The following is a 19,587-nucleotide window of genomic DNA, read 5'->3' as shown; positions in this document are numbered from 1 at the left end:
CCATATCATATGACATTGTCTTCAGCAAATAAAAGGGGAAGAGTGAGAGAAATGTTTAGGGTGATGGCATGTGACTTTGTTACACATAATGGACCCCTGAGTTTCTAGGGATGGCAGAAAACTTTCCTGCCTGTGGGAAGTGGTGAATGAATTCCTTGTTTCACTCTGCTTGCATGTGCAGTTTTTGCTTTCCCCATTAAAAGGGGTCTTTATCTCAACCCCCAAGTTTTCTCACTTTTACTCTCTCTCTGATTCCACCGGTGGGGGAGTGAGTGAGCAGTTGCATGGGGCTGGGTTGTCACCTGGAGTTAAACTAGAACACAAGAGAAATTGATTAATTCTCAAAAAGTTGAGTGTCCCTATGTGAGAACCCAAAACTCTGACCACAAGATGGTTTCACCTTCACTACAAAGAAACTGAAAAGAGCTGGATTTAACTGAGACTTTTATTAACATATGATTATCAGAATTTTATTCTGTTAATGTTGAAATCAAGAGGATTATTTTGAAAAACTGATTTATGAAACATTTAAAATTTCAAGAAATGGCCTCATTCAGGGGATGAGGAAATCCTTTTACTGCATTTTAGAATTATTATACCACTTGGTTCATATATTTTGAAATATACTTCTGAACAAACACTCTAGTTTTCTTTCATTACTGTTGTGTACTTGAACACTTGTACATGAAGTCGTGCACTAAGAAGTCAATTTGCTCCAAATTTCAGTTATCTACTGCTTTATGTGACACATGATTCAGTGAAATCCGCTCTCTCTGTTATACAGCAACATGAGTATTAAAATTTTTTGCCTCAAATTTTACTGGCAATCATTGTTCCCATGTCTCTAAACCTCTAGTAATAGAAGAAGAGCAGTTTCAAGATAATCTGAGAAATCTGAACACACACAAGTCCATGGGACTTGACAAGATGAATCCCAGGGTCTCAGGAAAATTGACAGATGTAGTCATTAAGCTATTCTATTGCATTTGAAAAGTTATGGCAGCCAGGTGAAGTCCCTGGTGACTTGCAGAAAAGAGAATATTACAACCACTATCAAAAAAGGTAATAAGAAAGACCCTGGGAACTACCAAATTCATTTCTGTGCATGGCAAGATTATCCCAGAAGTTATGATAAAGCACATAGAACACAGGGACAAGGGACTAGAATAAACTCACATGGCTTTACCAAGGCCAAATTCTGTCTGACTAATCTAACAGTGGCCTTCCAAGATGGAGTGACTGCATCAGGGAATAAGTGAAGAGGTTCAGTTATCATCTACCTAATCTTCTGAAAGATCTTTGATATGGATCTGCATGACATTTTTACTTCTAAGCAGGATACACATGGATTAGATGGATGGACTGTTAGATGGAAAAGGAATTGGCTGGAATGGCCACATTCAAAGAGTTACTGTCAATTTCTCAATGTGCAAATGGAAATCAAGTAGTATCCTTCGAGGGTCTATATTGGAATGAATATTATATAAAATTTTCATCAATGGCATTTTTAGTAAATTTCAAAGCATCCTTAGCAAGTTTGCAAATGATACTATGTTAGGCTACTGCATCTGAGTCAAGGCCATCCCCAGTATCAGCTCAGATCAGGGGTTGGGAACACACTGGTAGAGAAGGATAACTTTGTTTTAGTCACAAATTCACACTAACTTCATATCAAAACCTTTTTTTTTTGACAAAAGCTTTGATAATTATTTAAACAGTGGAAAATACTCATTTGTGAAAGAGGCTTCACAGACCTTTATTTGTCAGTGCACACCCAACCATTCTTTGTGCCCAATGGGGTCTTTGAATCACAAACAAAACACAGAAAAAGCTGAACTCCCTCCTCTTATTAGGGGATACACCTTAAGCTTGAAGTAGTCTCATATCCAGGCCCAAGCTGCATCTAATCAAATATTAAGATATGTTAATCTTAATAAACATATTTACCTTCTATTGTCTCAACCTCCTCTAGAGCTGTGGGTCACAGTGACCATCTTCATTTCACAATTTTGTAATTTGGACACAGATAGACATGAACACATTCATAAAAAAAACCCAGCAACAGAACTGGAAAGCCTGGTCTCTTGAAACCTAAGTGAATGCTTGCCAAAATCCAGGTTTCTGAGTGACTTTTGCAGATTCATGCCCATAGCAATACTTGTGAAAGAAAATATAACATATAAACAATAGGTATGAAATTAAAGCTAGAAAGAGTATTCAGTTCTTCTAAGAAAGAGAAATGAAATTTCCCTATTACATAATGTGGATGTCAGGATGTATTTCTTGTGAGTTTTATGGAAATAAAACAGGTAAAAACATAGAAGAGATACAAAATCAATCTTTCCATCATTTCTAAACTATTTACACTGTAATAGACAGGGACTTATAAAACCAAAATCATCCACAGTCCAAGATCCTTTTTAGCTGTTGTGCACTGTAACCTCAGGCAACTAGGATGTTATAAAACTTCATTTCTATTTAAAGAGCTAAACTGGAGTCTCCTGTGTCACCTCCCAGTTCAGCTGCTTTAAAAATGAGGATATTATGTAAAAGTTGGGGAAGGTCTGCAGAAACTCACTGAAGCTCTGCATAGAGAGACCTAAATTTCCCATTACAGAGTGAACTCTGGAAATACATGAAAAGAAACCTACAAAGACCAAATATTTCTCACCCTTTTGGCAGAATTTGTCATTAGGAGTAGTGAGTGGGTCACAGCTAGCAAATCAGGCCAGCTAACTTGGGTCAGCAATATTTTCATTCAAAGGTTAATTAATTTCTCAGATAAATGTTTTAGAAAGATTTTATCATAGCACTTGCCATACAGATGTGAGATTGGTGAAGGCAAAACCTCTGAAGTAATTCTATAGCATTTCAAAAATCTGAAAAATACATAATTAAGCTAGTGTTCACTACATGAAAGAGTTGTTTTTTTGAAACATAACTTGCTTTGAGACTTTCCTTTCCATCCCATCCACCATTCCCAGCCTGGTCTGACTGCTGGAGAATGACAAATATACAATTGATCTGTGGGAAGAAAAGAAAAAAGGGCTGGGATTATGATGGCTGACAAAATGGCTTGTGTGCAGAAAGTGCAAAATCATGGAATTGCTGGGACAGCTCTTTCTCGAGATATAATTGAGGTGATAACTGAAAGGATGCATAGCAACCATTTGATGAGTAGGCCTATTGTTTTTTTTAAAGCTAATTTTTTTTAGAGAATGAATTGAAAATAGTAGGCAAGGTCAGAACAAAGGTCTATGTCTTTGTAGCCCATTTGGACACAGTATTTCGAACACTTCTATTGGAAAGAATGGGCTGCTTCTCTTGTATTGGGAGCAAAGATTTGAGAAGAGAATGAGGAAAAGGGGAGAATACAATGGGAAAAGTGAGCTATGATACTCCAATCAACATTTGATTTGTCTAAAACAGATAAATAAAGGAGCCTAGAGCAAGGAAATAAACTGTGTTTTATATCTGTTTTCTAGTGTGTCAGCCAGGTGTTGGGACACTGACATTCATCCCTGCCCTTGCTACTCTCATTGTCTATTCAGGGATGGTAGGAGCAGCTCCATATTTAAGGAGAGGAAAAGTGCTAGACAAGAAAATGGGAGCTCACATATCTATACAGCTTTCTTTTGTTACAAGGTCTATATAATTTATAAGTCACATAAAACCTTCACAAAGGCTCCTAGCACGTTAGAAGTATTTTTTTTCGTCAGGAATGTAACTTTAGTAATGTAAGTTAATAAACTCTTCTCAGTCTGTCTCCTTTTGACTGAATAGAGTCAATAAGATTTCACAGTAGCAAATTTCACCATGTTCAAAGGCATTGAAAAGGATGTTAGACCAGCTCTTTAATGTTATATTACTGGTCTGTTTTCCTACCTGTGGTGCAAATCCTTATAACATAGATGTAGCTTACAGTACCAGCATTTTTGGGATGCGATGCAGAGTTAGGCAATTTGATTAGATCAAAATTGTTCCAACCTGGTTATCATCCTTAATGAGAATAATCGAACAGATACAGATAATAGCTTGCTATAGCACACTACAAGATTTGCAGCTTTTTGTTTCCTTTGAGTAAAGTTCCAGCATTTTTTTCTATGGAAACATTTTTTACAGATTGCCAAGCTGAAAAATATAGCTGATTTACACATATTAGAAGCATGAGAAATGTGTATTAGAGTACTTACTAAATGGGGATTTTTTTTTTCCATGTGTAGTTACTTTTCATGTATTAATATTTCTTCAGGTTACAGTTACATGCAATTATGCCCCTTCTTAAAAGAAGCCTTTTTTTCATCCCATTATATAGTGAGGTCATACTTCTTTTACAATGCTCCATCACCAGTGCTCACCAAGTAGCAGAAAGTCTCTATGATGTGAAGTTACTGCTTCATGTCACTCTGAATTATCTCACAGTGGGTGATAGACATATGCACATGAACAGAAACCTCACAGAGGAAAATCTTTTCATTGCACCTCAAAGGCCTCCCAGCCTCCATCAGTCTACAAAGCAAAATTCCCGTTTGATTATGAACTCAGCTCTCTACAGGACAGGGCGTATTTTAGCACTGTCACATATTGGTTTAACTGCGTTGTTTTCAGAAGTACTTTCACTTTCAATATGTATTACAGGACTGGTTTTTTTTGGCCTGCTGTACAAATGACATTCTTTACTTTTAATTAGTCATCATCTGCAAATACATCCAATTTTGAGAGGTGAATGTTATCTATTTTCAAAGGAGTCTTTCTAATTCAGTTCAAATAATTAATCCTTGATTTTAAATAAACTCTATTGATCAACTTCATAAATGTTCTTTTGTAGAGTTTTTTTTTTTTATTAAATTAGATCTTTGGAGTAAATGAGATGGCATCCAAACACTTTTCAATCTGTTGATCTAATTCTTCACTTGTCATCCTCTCTTTGCCATCCACTTTTATATTCCGATAAACTATTGGTTTGTGCTTTCCTAAATATCATATAAATGAGCATTGATTAAGTAAGATATTTGATTTAAGTTTTTTGAAAAGCCTTTTAAAAAAGCAGACCTGTAGGCATGAGAGAAAGAAGGGGAAAAATGTATTCAGAATAAATTGAAAGCTGGTTTCTTGGTTTACTTCATAAAAGATCTTTTATAAGTTGTTCCTTTTCAAATTATCAGAGGTATTAATACTATTTTCAGTTCTCTGAATTTCTATTTCTTCATAACAATAACAAAATCTTTTTGATCACATAGAGCAATAATCATCTCTAATACCCCTCCCCCAATCCCAAAGCTGGTAAATTTTTGGCCAAAACTAGTAACTTAGACTCCTTTAGAAATCAATGAAGTGATAGCAGAAGCTCTGGTTCTGATTCATCCCACTTTGCTTGGAAAACCATCTTTTGGCAGGATGAATTTCTTTAAGGAGGACGCCTTTCTCATTCTGTGTAGAATCCCAGAATATGAGAGGCTAATTTGTATGTCTCAAACACCCATAGCCAGCTGACTGTGGAGTCAACTAAAGACTGTTTTAAATAACAGATAAGAATTGTTAGTAATAAGAAAGGACTATTAATATTAACATGAGAAAGAACAAGGCTGGAGAAGGAGGGGGTCATACAGAGACAGGGCAGCACTATTCTGAGACAAATATCCTTGTTCTAGTCCACAGGGGGACAACAGAAAAAAGACAATAGAAGTGTAGGAATGAGGCCAAGAAGTAGGAGCAGACTGTAGGGGAATATCAAAACCACCCAAGAATCCCAAACCCCTCTTACTTGTTTCCAGAATGGTCTGAAAGAACAGACTTCACATGATAACTAGCTTTCATAGAAAGCAAGAAAACCTATCTTCCAGGCAGAGAAATCTACTTATGAAAATGTACCCCAGTGAGCCTGGGTGGTGGCCCCAGGACCCTGCTAATCCCATCAGTGAGACTGATGCAGCTGGATCCATGCTGAAATCAGGATTAACATCCAATCAGGTGGATTGACACTGAAACCAGGACCAGGGATCTCTTTTTCTCTCTCTTTTTCTCTCCTTCTTTCTCTCTTTCTCCCTCTTTAGTTCATCTTTTCCTTTATGTCTTCCCTTTCACCATACCCTTTTATCCAAAACCCACTGCTGTGTGTTTATATATGTGGCAGGGACAAACACCAATTTCCATGCTAAGTATTCAATTTACTAAAAAACTTTCTGATTGTTTTTGGACCCTCTGACTTTTATCCTTCTTTTCAGCCACAAGTATTTATGAGTCTTAGGTGTTTCCTTCTCCTTAAGGATGGGACATCACATTCCACATAATTGATCTTTGAATTCATTTGGCTAAAGGTAAGTGGAATGAATTTTGCCTACATTCACTGAAAATAAAGGTTATGGTTGTCACCATAAACACTCAGCTGAAAACTCAGCTTCTGAGCTTGCTAACATAGTTTTCTAAGGACTTTCCCAGGACAGTAACTGTAAACATAGATATGTGTACATTCTTTCTGTTACACGTCTTGTGATGGGCATGTCTCATGGCCAGTGCAGTGAGAAAGTGTTATCCTGACCATCCAATCCCTGGCCGTGGTCAGAAGCCTATAAATCCTGGGAGGAAAAATAAACTCTGCTCTTCCTTTCACCACACCTCGACCTGTGTCCGTGTGATCTATTCATCTTCAGCGGTAACATATGGTATCCTTAGATTTGCTGTGCAACACCTGGGTGTAACACACAGCCCAGTTTTATGTGACACAGCTATGTGACCTTCATTTAGCCTTTCTAAGAGTAGTATTGACTTGCAAGAGTTTCACAGAATCACAGAATAGGTCAGGTTGGAAGGGACCAGTGGGTCGTCTGGTCCAACCTCCCTGCCTAATGGTTCTGGTCATCCCAGAACAGAGGAGTGTGTCCATGCAGTTCTTGAATATCTACAGGGAGGGAGACTCCATAACATTTCTGGGCAACGTATTCCAGTGCTCTGTCAGCTGCACAGGAATGAAGTTCTTCCTCATGTTCAGGTGGAACTTCCTGTGCATCAGTTTCTGGCCGTTACCTCTTGTCCTAGTGCTGGGTACCACTGAGAAGAACGTGGATCCATCCTCTTGCCACCCACCCTTCAACTATTAGGGGGATGTTTGTAGATGAAAGCCATGCAAGATGAGAAATGTAAAAGCAAAGATGGACATGAAACAGTTGAGATAGTGATAGTTGTGCTCTCAAAGGCTTGTGATCTGGAGAAAAAAACATTGGCATGGAAATTCATTAAAAATGAGAAACAAAAGAAACAGAACTGAAAATCTTGATTAAACAAGATTTAGGTCCAGCTCCAAAAAGATCCCAAAGAGAGTCAGATGGCACCATCCTCCTGAGATTTCCAATCACAAAGACAATGATACTGAAAGAGTTCCAACTTGTGTGCTCATGAAAGAAATCTGTCTCAAAGAAATTGAACTGGCAACCACTGGAGAAGCAAGACTGGCTTCCCATGTGAGTACAATTTTACAACACTGATTTTCAAATAGCTGTCTCCTATGAAAAAATGGAAGCTTGGAGGTTAAATTAAAGCACTGCCTTGTCCAGCAGGAGACTTAAGGATCAGTCAGGAGACTTGGTATCTTTTGTCCTTAATTTTGTTCTTAACAGATTTACAAAATTTATCCCAGCATGGAAATGACTGAACAGAAAAGGAACATTAGGAGAAGAAAACATAGATTCAGGAAAAAGTTTGAAGAAGCATGGAACAGCTGAGAACTGTTGTCAGCATCCATAGCTGTTGGAAGGTGCCCACAGATCTGTTAAGAATTGCACAGCTGATCTGCTAAGAGAAATGATTAGAAGAGAGAGACAGAGCTAGTCCCACAGTCTGAGGGATCCTCAGAGACATTTGAATTTTTTTCAATGCCTCTGCCACAGTCCTGGCTGCATGCAAGTGATTTACCTTTCCAGTGCTGTTTATCTTCTCACACTTTGCCTTTTTCTTGCCTTCATAGCCCAAAAGGTGCTTAGATGTAAGGTTTGTACCCCACCATGTTTTGGCAGTGCATAGCACAGTGCTGTTTCAATACAATAAGTGACTGACATACTAATTTTTACATAGCATAAAATGCTACTGTAAACTTACATAAAGTTCTGGTTGACTCTGGAAAGTTCTAAGTCCAATAGAAATTAAAAAGAAAATTCCTGCCAGTTTCCTAAGAGACATAAAATAGCTGTGGATTTTAGACATACAACAGTGATCTACCCAGTCTTTTCCTTATTAAGAACGTTTAAGCCTGAATCTGATTATTTATTTGTACTTTCATCTTCACTGGTTGTTTTATATGTTCTCTTTTGTGTGTAAGCTCTCAAAAATCTCAATTCTTTGAGCAGCTTTATTACTGGAATATTAATGTAGGAATGCAAGAATACATTCAACTGACTAAACAGAAAGAAATTAATTTATTATTGAGTTTTGACATCTGAAAACAGACTGAATAGAGAGAGAATGAAAAGATGCTACAGGGTTTTGATTAATCTCCATAGTTCAATATGTGTGGGGGTGGGTTTGGAGGGGCCTTTTTGGGTGGGGGTTGTATTGGGGTTTTGTTAGTTTGTTTTTAATAATAGTCTTACTGGAATTCCCACAAGAAAATCCAAATGCATATTTGGCTTACAGGCAGAAGATGTGATAGTCCTGATTAAATTTTTACATCACTTTTATGCTAGTAGAATTCCAAATTCCTTAAACAGAGTTAGTTACTTCATGCAGTGGAAAGAAGAGAAAGCAGACTCAAGTTCAAGATATATTCTGTTGCTTGACTAAAGATTGCATTAGCAATGAAAATTATTAAAAAGAACTTCTGTGCAGTGCATTACCCATACAGTCCGTTCCCATGTATATATCTTAAGTGACCATTTTAAATCTTCTTCAAGTCTTCCTGTAGCTATTTCCTACCACACACACTTTTAATAAAAATATTAAATGCTTTCTGAGCTGCAGGTTATTTTTGCTGCACTATTGTATTCCATTGAGAACATATTTTCCTTTGATATTTTTTCTTTCTTAATGTGGAATATCACCTAATACAAATATATGGCCTGATGCTGTTTCATACAAACAGATAAAAATATTGTAAGGAAACTTAAGACATCCACAAGGAACTGCAACACACGACATCACATCTTTGGAATTCTTAAACACTGGTTAGATTCCAGGTGAAATACTCTAGTAATCACAAATAGTACTAAATAGTTAAATGTGGGTGACTAAAAATCCAAAGTGAATTGTATTCTTAATGAAAATTTTATCAGCCTTGGGAGACTCATTATCAATTTTTTTATGGTCAAAACATAGTCACTTGTCATTACTTTGGACAAGACAGCACTGAACTGCATTCACTTAAGTGAATTTTTACTCATTTTATACCCGTGTAATCATGAACAGAAGACGTTGTTGAAGTCAGAGGGAGTTAACTGTAACACAACCTCAATTTGATTCACACATGAGAAAAGAATTTTTAACCAAGAGAAAGCAGAACTCATACTAGAATTGCAGGCCCTTGGTGGATCTTGGAGCCAGGAAAAAAAAATATACATAAATCTATTTTTTTTCTTCTTAAATGGCACTACAATTCTGAGCACAGAAGCAAACTAGTATATTAGATATATCACTTGTTTCCTCCACCAAAATAAATCTATAGCAACTTGGGTTCAACAAAGTTTCTCACATGCATAAAACCATAGAAACTAGAAGGGAGTTGGGCCCTTTCAAATATGTTACTGGCATCAGGAAATTAAATAAATTTAGAAATGTTACTTGTATATGAATTGTGATATCACAGTGGTTCAGGAAAATCATCTGATCTTTTAAATGGTATTTGAAATTTGGCACCTGTAAAAGATTGCAAAGGCATAAGAAGGGAATTTGCCATACAATATTTAATTCCCTCAGAAGTTTACATTGAAAATCTGGGATAATAGAACCTTGGAAAGCCCATGGAACTAAAATATAATCCAAATTAAGACCACTTGGCATTTCTGAACCCATCAGTCAGAAACTATCTTTTTTTTCAGCTGGACACCAGCATCCTAGTTACCTACCCAGGAATTCCAACCCAGGGAATGCATATAGGCCATACCCTTTTGAATGCTAGCTCTGTTGCACTTTAATTTGTCAAAGTCTTTTCTATTTACCCTGATCATTCCTGTTAAATAAGTATTTTATAGTGCTTGTGGAAATAAACGAACTGTTTTTGAGAAGGTCACTTTTGAAAGTATAACTTTTACCTCTTTAACAGTGTACTTTTTTGCCAGAAGATTCCAGATTCCAAAAGTATGGGCTACAAGATTTTAATCACAGTCAATCAGTCATAATTTTTTTCTCATGAACAGCATTAGGACCATTTCAATTTTAATAAACTCTTACTTGCAACAGTACTGGAAAGCTGTTCTAAAACCTCACTGTTGTGATGATTAGAAGCTTATTTCTGACTTGCTGTGTACTTGTTTATTGCCTTTTTATCTTCCTTGTGTCATTCATCCTTTGGTTTTCTTCTTTCCCATTTTGGAATGGAGACCTGTCCTCTTAATGTAATATCAGCTGCTATACACAGATATATATTGATATAAAGGTTTATATTAGTATTATATATTACTATATATTTTTATTTGTTTTAAAATTATTTATAATTCTTTTATTAGATTTAATTTCTGATCTTAAAATTTATAACAAAATAATATTGGTATTAGTCAGTAAATATATGTCCTTGCACAAAAAATAAAATTATATGAGACAACTTTATAGCTTTCAAAGCACCTATTCTTACTGTATACAGATTTCTTTCTCTCTTAAAAATCAGAGAAAGAAACACTCCTATTTTTGTACAAGACCATCAATGAAAACTTTAAAACATACTGCATCATGAGTAATACCAGTACTGGTCACCCACAGCCAAACCTTTATCTATTTTATAATTCATGAAAAAATTGAGATTGCTCTGCTCTGATTTATATAATTTACTCAGTGTCCCAGCTCAGGTGGTGTGGTGTGACTGCCAGAGTGGCTACTGGATGACTGACACGGAAGTTTCTTTAACACTCTGTGAGGGACTGACATGTTGATGGTAAATGACGAAGTACAATTTGGTAAATGACAAAGTACAATTTGGTAAATGACAATTGGTCATTTGCAGAGATAGCCTGGGCTGGGGGCAGGTTAAAACCTCCTGGTTTTAAAAGAGGAGGAGGAGAGGTTTTGTGTATGTGATGGCAAAATATCTGATCTGCATAAGGCAGGGGGAGTGAACGCCCACCACCAGAGACTACAAGCTGGGTTTAGAAACAGGTGGGTCTTGAAAGCACAGTGATTTTTTTCATGATGATACTCCCTTACACAGCTGGCTCAGTTGTGAAACTCCACTCCAGGCAGATACTGAGACATCCACATGGAGGCCTGAGGGTGTTATTCCCTTCTGAGGGGGCATAACTGCTTCAACTATGTTGATGTGAGAGACAGATGTCATGTCATTAAAACCTGTAATGAACCATCCAAAACCAACACTGAGTTTTGGGGCCTTCCACAGGAGGACTCTGCATGACTCTACACTGTTGCAAGTGTAAAACTTCACCCTGGGGGAGTTACCTGCATGTTCCCATTTTAACCTAAGTGTATATTAACACACTGAACTTGGTGCTTTCTGGGCTTTTCCTCACTCCCAAGAGATCAAGACTATGACCACCACTTTGACCCAAGGACATCTGAATTGCAAAAAGCAAGTCTTGTTACGAGATCCACAGTTATCTTTCTACTCTTACCTTTGTTTTTCTTTCTTCTCCTTATACATTTTCTTCAGTGTTATTCTTTATGCCTTTACATTGCTATAACACATATATATTATATATATATAATAACAATAACCAAAACACCAATCATTCAGGTTCATTTCACTCTAACCTGTCCCAATGGATCTATTAACAAGAACCTGAGTTACCCTCACCCTCAGGGGAAGATCATAATATACTCTTGTCCCCTTTCTGGTTATTAGATAACTTGGATGTTAGATGTTTGGTATGGCATCTGATATTATGATGTAATGTTGGAACTATGAACTTTCTGACATCATGTTTGAATTAACACTTAAAAATAAATCATTGAATGCTGAGGTACAACATTTCCTCCTGAATCTTAGTACTCATTTTGAAAAATCAATTTAAAAGCTAATGAAGAGGTGGAGGGATGACATTTAAACACATATTATATTTAAACCTTGAATCAAATGCATGTTGAATCAGTGATCTTATTTAATAACATTTGTATCCTTTTTCTTCTTGTTTAATGTTGATATTTAACCTAAAATTTTGTAGATCAATGCTTCTTAACTTCAAACTTTAAGATAATAAATAGCAAGACTACTGACCAAGAGAAATTAAATTTAAATAAATTAGATGCAATGTACTAATTTAAACTTAAACAAGCTTTTTCTACAGTACAAAGAATGATGGTTTTAATATATTCAGATAAAATTCTGAAATATTGAACTCTTATTTTCTCACTTACCCTTTGTTATATATCTTTCACAACTTACTGCCCAACAGGTCATGAGGGTTAATGATGTTATATAGGTGCAGTATATAAAACTAAAGAGGCTGTTAATCTGATGAGATATACAGTGGAAAACCACTGAAAATGCAAAACCAGCCTTGTGCAGTATTACAAATGGGGAAAATCTGGTACTGGATAGACAAAACTTTATTGGAGCCTATCTTATAGCTCATTTCATTTCTACCTGAGCTTTCATAGGAAAAAAAAAATTGACAACTCCAAATGTGTTCAAAAATAGTAATTCTGTTGACATTAGAAAATGAAAAGAGCACATCAATATTAAAAATTACTCTCGTCTCCTATCTTGAAAGGTCTTGACTAATGATCCTTTGGCACCATCTTGACAAGTACAAAGAGTCTCTTTAGTGTAATAAAAATATTTATTTCTATGGAAAAGCTCCCAGACGTAAGAGCATACTACCTAAAGAATTTTTAATTTCTGGCATATAGAAACAGTGTAATGAGATGAAAAAGAAAGAGACTTCATCCAGAAAGGTGCTCACACTTCAGAAATTGAGGCAAACTAGAGTAGTGTAAGGCCAAAATGGAAACCAGACAGGTATTTTTTTCCTCAAGCAAGCCCTACAAGAATACACACCAAAGCATTGCAAATAGAAGTGTTCACTAGGCCAAGGAAATGGACATGCAGGAACATGAATGGTGTATCACCCTGGATGCCTAAAAGTTATCAGATTGTATCATATCACATGGAAGATAGTAGAAGACATCAGATTTAATTGTTCACTATTGGTTCATAATGAAAGAAATTAAATGTATATGAGCTCATCAAAACACTCGAGTAGTTGAATCTCACTTGTATGCCAGAAATTGAAAGTCCCAGAATATCAAAGCTTTTATAACTAAGAAGGGTAAGAGCCTTATTACTGGCTTCTGAAGACAAAGCTTAAATACTTATTGAATAATATATGTGACTTTCAGTAATATTTTTTACATTCTCACACTTAGGCATATATGCATAGATGATTTTTAAAGCAATGCAAGCCCACTGGATTTGCACAAGCTTCAGAACCAGTCAGGTTCACCAAAAGTACTTTGTCATATTGTATATTGTGAAAATAAATCATAAAGTTTGAGCTAATGGCTGTAGTCACATTAGTGCTGAATGAACAGCAACAGGGCAAAGTGAGCTGGTTTCATTAAACCTTCCTGGTCTTGTTCTAGGCTAAGGACACATGAAAGAGATTTGCTGTTACTGTAGAAAATAGAACTAGATGACAGTTTTCCAGAATACTTGGTTTTTTTTGTTTGAATGTGCTCCTATTTTAATCCAAATGGAACTATTTTTAGAAAAAGTAGGCCTATAACAGAAGTGCCTTTTGTTTGGTTTGAAAAGTGTATTACAAAAAATAAATGCAAAAGGCATTTTGTATATCATAGTTATCCTGCTGCAATTTTGTTCTTGTGAGAACACAACAGCCCATTAAATATTCACTCCAGGTTACTACCCCTCTAAGAGTTATCAACTGAAGTTTTTTTAACTAACTTTCAAAATGTTGTACCAAATAGTGTAATAAGTCTAAGACTCTTATATAACTACTCTGAAACTTTAGAAAAAAAACTTTCCCTCCATTCATCCTTTGAAGAGACTGTGTTTAATATTAGTTTTACTCAATTCTTTCAGCATTTTGTTAGTATCCTCATCATGTAACAGATATGGAATCAGCATATGGCTAACATTTCTTCATCCTTAGTCAATGAACTTCAGATTTGCATCAAACAACATCTACCCCTATTGATATTTACTCTCTTCTTCAAATCATTATTTTCTCCAAACAAAATTTTGGTTTCTCTGTTTCAAAAAAGAACAAGATTTTAATGTTTAAAAAAAACCCTCTTTGGTGTGGAGGACACATACAAGAAAGATAAGAATGCTTTGTGGTTGAGAAGTAAACAAAAATATAAAATATACTGTTTTTATTAACTTTGCTACTTTAAACTATATTTTTTTATAAACACCAAGAAAACTTTGTGAAAGATTATCCATTTGTTTCAATAATTTTGTTTCAAATTTTAGTTTCCACCTACAAAGTAGTTTTTACTTAAAATCAGTCATCACAACAGATTAATGCCTTATTCCGATGATGGCCCAGTTCTTTCCTTTTAACCTATCAGGTTTTGACTCCTCCCTTTTTCATTGCACTTATTGGTCGAAAAAAAACCTATTTATAATATTGAAATTTTATTATACCATTGTACTTCAGAAATTATTTAGAGACAGCTTTAGCAGAAGATAAATTCACACCAAGTTTACTGATTTCAGAAGACCTTTCTAAATACATAACTATTGTAGGCGACTGCTTTAAATTTTAGAGAAGAATGCCAGGATAATTGTGTTGTAGTGGGAGATACAGTAAATTTCAGAGACGTACATGATCTTCCTTCTCAGATATATAAATTTGTGTCATGTGTCCCTGGAGTTAATGTCTGAAAACAATACACTTTATAGAAAACTCAAATGTTGATGAAAGTTACTTGGTATAGCTTTGGTACTTCATTTGTAGCAAAAAATCCGAAATGCAGTGTCAATGAATGCATTTTTTTCCTGACTCGTCCTTTCTTTTTAAAGACGTATTGTGTTGTAATGAGATGCGTAAAAGATACAGAAAAATGGGTGTTTTTCAAACGTAATAAAATATAAACAAAATAAGTTCAAGAAAACACATTGCTTATTCACAATTATTTTTCCTGAATCATAGATATTTTCTTTAATTTTTTTTTAAGCATGTCAGACAGCTATGATATTTTACACTGAAAATTTAAATTTTGAAAATTCAAAAGCAACTAGAAACATAGACCTACAGTATATGAGTGGAGCTTGTGATCCTAAGACTTTTTTTTTTCCTTGAAATCTCTGTAGGTTCCAGGGGGAATATTTTCAAATGCTTAAGGGTCAGGTACTTATTGTTCTTGTGAGACTAAATTCATACCACAAAAAATTCATTTTAACAACATAGTAATGTACTGAAGAAGCAGCAGATACAGAATTTTTAGAAATGAAAATTACTGCTGGCAAAACTACCCTGCAAACAAACCAACATGCATGCTTCAGTATTCTATAGCAACACACAAAAGTGTCAATAGCTGATATGGAAGTAGTTAAACAAATGTTAACAGTTCTTTGGCTAGGATGAAGGTAGGTAGCTGGGCCCACAGTGTAAAAGGAATATTTTGCAGCAGCACACTTTTCTCTCCCATAATATATTAATGTTTGTACTTGTTTCCTCCTGCTTTCTGTTGCTTTTATGCCCTTAATTCTTGCTTCTTCTGGCCCATCATTTGAAAGGCAAATGATTTGCTTAAGGAAAAAGTGATGCAGGATGAAGAATTTTTTGCGCAAGCTATGATATATCAGATGTTTTGTATTTCAGGCATTTTGTACTTCAGTTAGTAGAAAAATCATCCCTCAATAGGGTACAAGATTTCATTGATTTAAAGTTTTACTAGGTTCAAAGAAAGCGAAAAAGTCCTTAGAAATGTACCTGTGACATTGCAAAAATATTTTAGTGGATCCATTTCAGAAGAGTAACTGGCAATACAAGTTGTGTTTTTATATCCTTCCATAACAAGAAAAGAACGTGCACTATCCTTGCTAAAAATTATGAAGGGTTGTGTAATGTAGACTAGAGCATGAAATTATAACTAAAATTATCAAATAATACCATTGATAGATTTTAATGTCAATTTTTACAAAATGCATGATAGTTAAATGGCTTGCATGCTTTTTAATGTTTCATTTTTACTTTGCTTTTACTATCACTAACACTTTCTTTTTTTGCCTAAGAGTAAAACCACTAAAGTTATAGCTTCTGCTGCTTCAAATAATGCTGCATATCAAGTGAAATAAATCCTGGCCTTCCAAGATCAAACCAGCCTTGAAAAAATGTCTTATTACTTTCACTGGGGTTAATAATGAGTTGCTTTCACACATATACAAGGAATTCAAAGTCTCTAATGCCCCAATAATAATTTGCTTTGGTAAGGAAAGAGACTTTTCCATGTTCCTGTAATTTCTTTTAAGCAGAAATAATGTTGTTCATTTTTCTTCTAAAGCAGGCCTTTTTGAAAAGTATACCAAGGACCCCACCAGGTAAGTTCCTGAAGAAAATTTTACATTATTTTGATCTTGCAGCTCAATCTATACCCCAGTTTTGACTTTTCAGTGACTTATTTGAAAGTATCACATTGAATTAAATATGTGGTATGATACTTGCTGGAAGTTCTGGTATTACAAAGTTGTTTTTCTACTTTCATATATTAAAGAATAATGTATAAAGAAAATAATTCATAAGGCATGACATTAGAAAACCTTGTGAAAGTATATCACAAATAGATAAATAGATGAAGTGGTTTTAGGAAAATATCAATAAAATTTCTTACAATTGCACTTAAAACCACATATGTTTTCATGCCGATACAAACAGACAAGCTCTTTAAGTGTGATCCTGTCATAAATAAATCAATTCTTCTTTTATAATTCCAATGACCTTTAACAGTTTAATCCCAGTATATTTTTACATAAAACTCAGCTTTTAATCCTTTTCCAAACATAAGAAATAAAAGGAGAGATTTCAAGTTTCATGGGACATGTAATTCTCCTCATATATTGTTGAATCTTTAATTATTTTCTTACAGTCTTACAGAGTCCTTTTCTGTAGAGGAAAAATATACAAATTTCAAAGCAGTGGAGCAACGTACAAGATTTCTTCAGCTGTAGTTATTGGTGAGAGATGGTTTATTTTAAGAAATAGCGTCTGGCAATAACAGCAACTTGACAAATATTTCTGCCATAATGAGCAAGGGAAATTAGGAAAAGGGTAGGTTTACAGTTATTTATATACTAGTTCTGTATGCCACAATTCTAATCAATATTTCTATTTATGTTACACAGTGAATTATTATCAGAGAAATCATTGGCATGGCACCTGGGAAAAGTTTTATTCAAGGTACATCTTCCAAGAGCTGTTTTTTTCAGGTGGTGTATTACATCAACAATATTCATCTGCAGTAGACAATTGTGTTTCATTTTATTGCCTATAGATCCATAACAAACATTTGTAGTTATATTTCCAGCTGACAAAATCATCTGTGGTGAAAAATGGTACAATGAAGCAAGAGACAAAACTGTTGTTGACTTTCATAGAGTACCCTGGCTTTTAATATTTCAGTCAAAATAAGGATTTTTTTTCCATACTTAAAGCAGGGCAAGGGTATACCCAATGCCAAGAGAATTATTTTTATCAACTCAGTGCATCTAGGCGCAAATTGCAGTTGCCTTTCAGACTCTCTCTTTCTTTTGGTGCTGTACTTCCTGAAAGTTATGTTATTTTTCCATGATAGCTCCAGGTCTCAAGGACCTAAAAGATAAAGGACTTATGGCTTCATGCAGCTTTTTTATAGAAGCAATTCTCAATAACCTCCTACTAACTGTGAAAAGACTCTTCCAGAGTAGATTTAACCACTCTTTGAGAAGCATTCTTGTAATCCACGTAGAAATGTTATTACTCTACCATCTGCCTTTCGTATTACTACTGAACAGGTGTAAAGCTGTTGCTTAGGTATGTCTAAAAGAGTTTAATGTTTTCATATTTTTTACTCTTAGGTAATTTTTGAAGAAACTAGGAATAGAACAACAAACAACCACTTGAACTTAAATTTTAAATGAAGTCATACCTTGAAGGTTTAATTTAGATTCTCAAGTTCAAGTTTTCATTAAAGTGCTTAGAAACCTATGCCGAAGGTAGCTGACTTTTGTTAACAAATGCTGAATCTGGGACATTTTAGGAAATAATTTTTTGCCTGTGCTAATGTTATGTTCAAACAAGTTCACTTCCTTATTTAAATTACTAAATTAACCTTCTGTATCTCCATACAATAAGTTACCTACAGCATCAGGTATATGCATGAATTCTAAACTACTATATGTATTAAAAACAACCTAGCACTGGATTAATAAAATTTATTGCTAATTCATCAGACTTATCAATTTATTATTTTCATAAAGAGAGAAAAATATTCACTGTCTCCCAGTAGGTGAAAGTTTGGATTCCCTAAATCTCTTTGGATTTAGAGCTTTGGATGCTCTAATACTCAGTGTCAACCATCTATTTTCCCCACCTATCGGAATGCAAGATTTTGTCATTGTAGTGTCATTTGTGTAGGTGATGGCTTGAGGCCCTGTCACTAGGATGGTGGCTTCCAAAGCAGAGCTGTCAGCCACATCTCTTACTGTGTAAGCCAAGAAATGGCAACCATTTAAGTTTTTGAGTCAAAATATCTAACTAAACAGACATTGCCAGCACAAAATAATTTGTACTAAAAAAATTAAATTTTGCAATTTTCAAAGTTTGTTCCAATGTGCTTTTATACTTTACAGTCATATTCCCTTCCATATCACCTTTTCCTATGGTTTAAATATGATATTTATACTCTTGTGTGTGTGTGTGTGTGTGTGTGTGTGTGTGTGTGTGTGTATCCAGGAGAGCGAGTAACCAAGCAAGCCACACTGGTATAAGAGACAGCATGTCTTTTTTTTTGTCATTTTACAGTATAAGAAAACACACTTTCCTAATGTATTCAACCCCCTAAATACCCTTTTGGGCAATTAAAAAATGCTTTCAAGCTGCTCTTGAGTCCCAGCACACTTGAATTGTTTAGCATATTCCTTGTCAGTTTGCTGAACCTGATAGAAGAGCACGTAGTCCCAAGCTTACACAGCTCTAGTTTTATAACTCCCAGAGTCCCTTTTTCCAAGAAAGATCTATGTGAATATCCATTCTAACAGCTTTAAGAGCTTGAACACCTGCTCCTTTTAAGTCTCCCATCTCATGTCATTATTTATAAATACTCTGAAACACAGTGCATAAATCTTGGTTGGTGTATGAGTGAAAGAGACAAAAAAATGCCCTAAATACACAAATAGGTGCATTGAATAACTCCTTGAAGAAAACTGTTTTTCAGTCATCAATAGACTGAATTGGAACAACAACACTTTGAAAAGACATGTTTTTATGCAATAAA

Source organism: Parus major, chromosome 2, assembly GCF_001522545.3.
Source record: "Parus major isolate Abel chromosome 2, Parus_major1.1, whole genome shotgun sequence".
Classification (NCBI taxonomy): domain Eukaryota; kingdom Metazoa; phylum Chordata; class Aves; order Passeriformes; family Paridae; genus Parus; species Parus major.
This window is presented reverse-complemented; position numbering follows the sequence as displayed.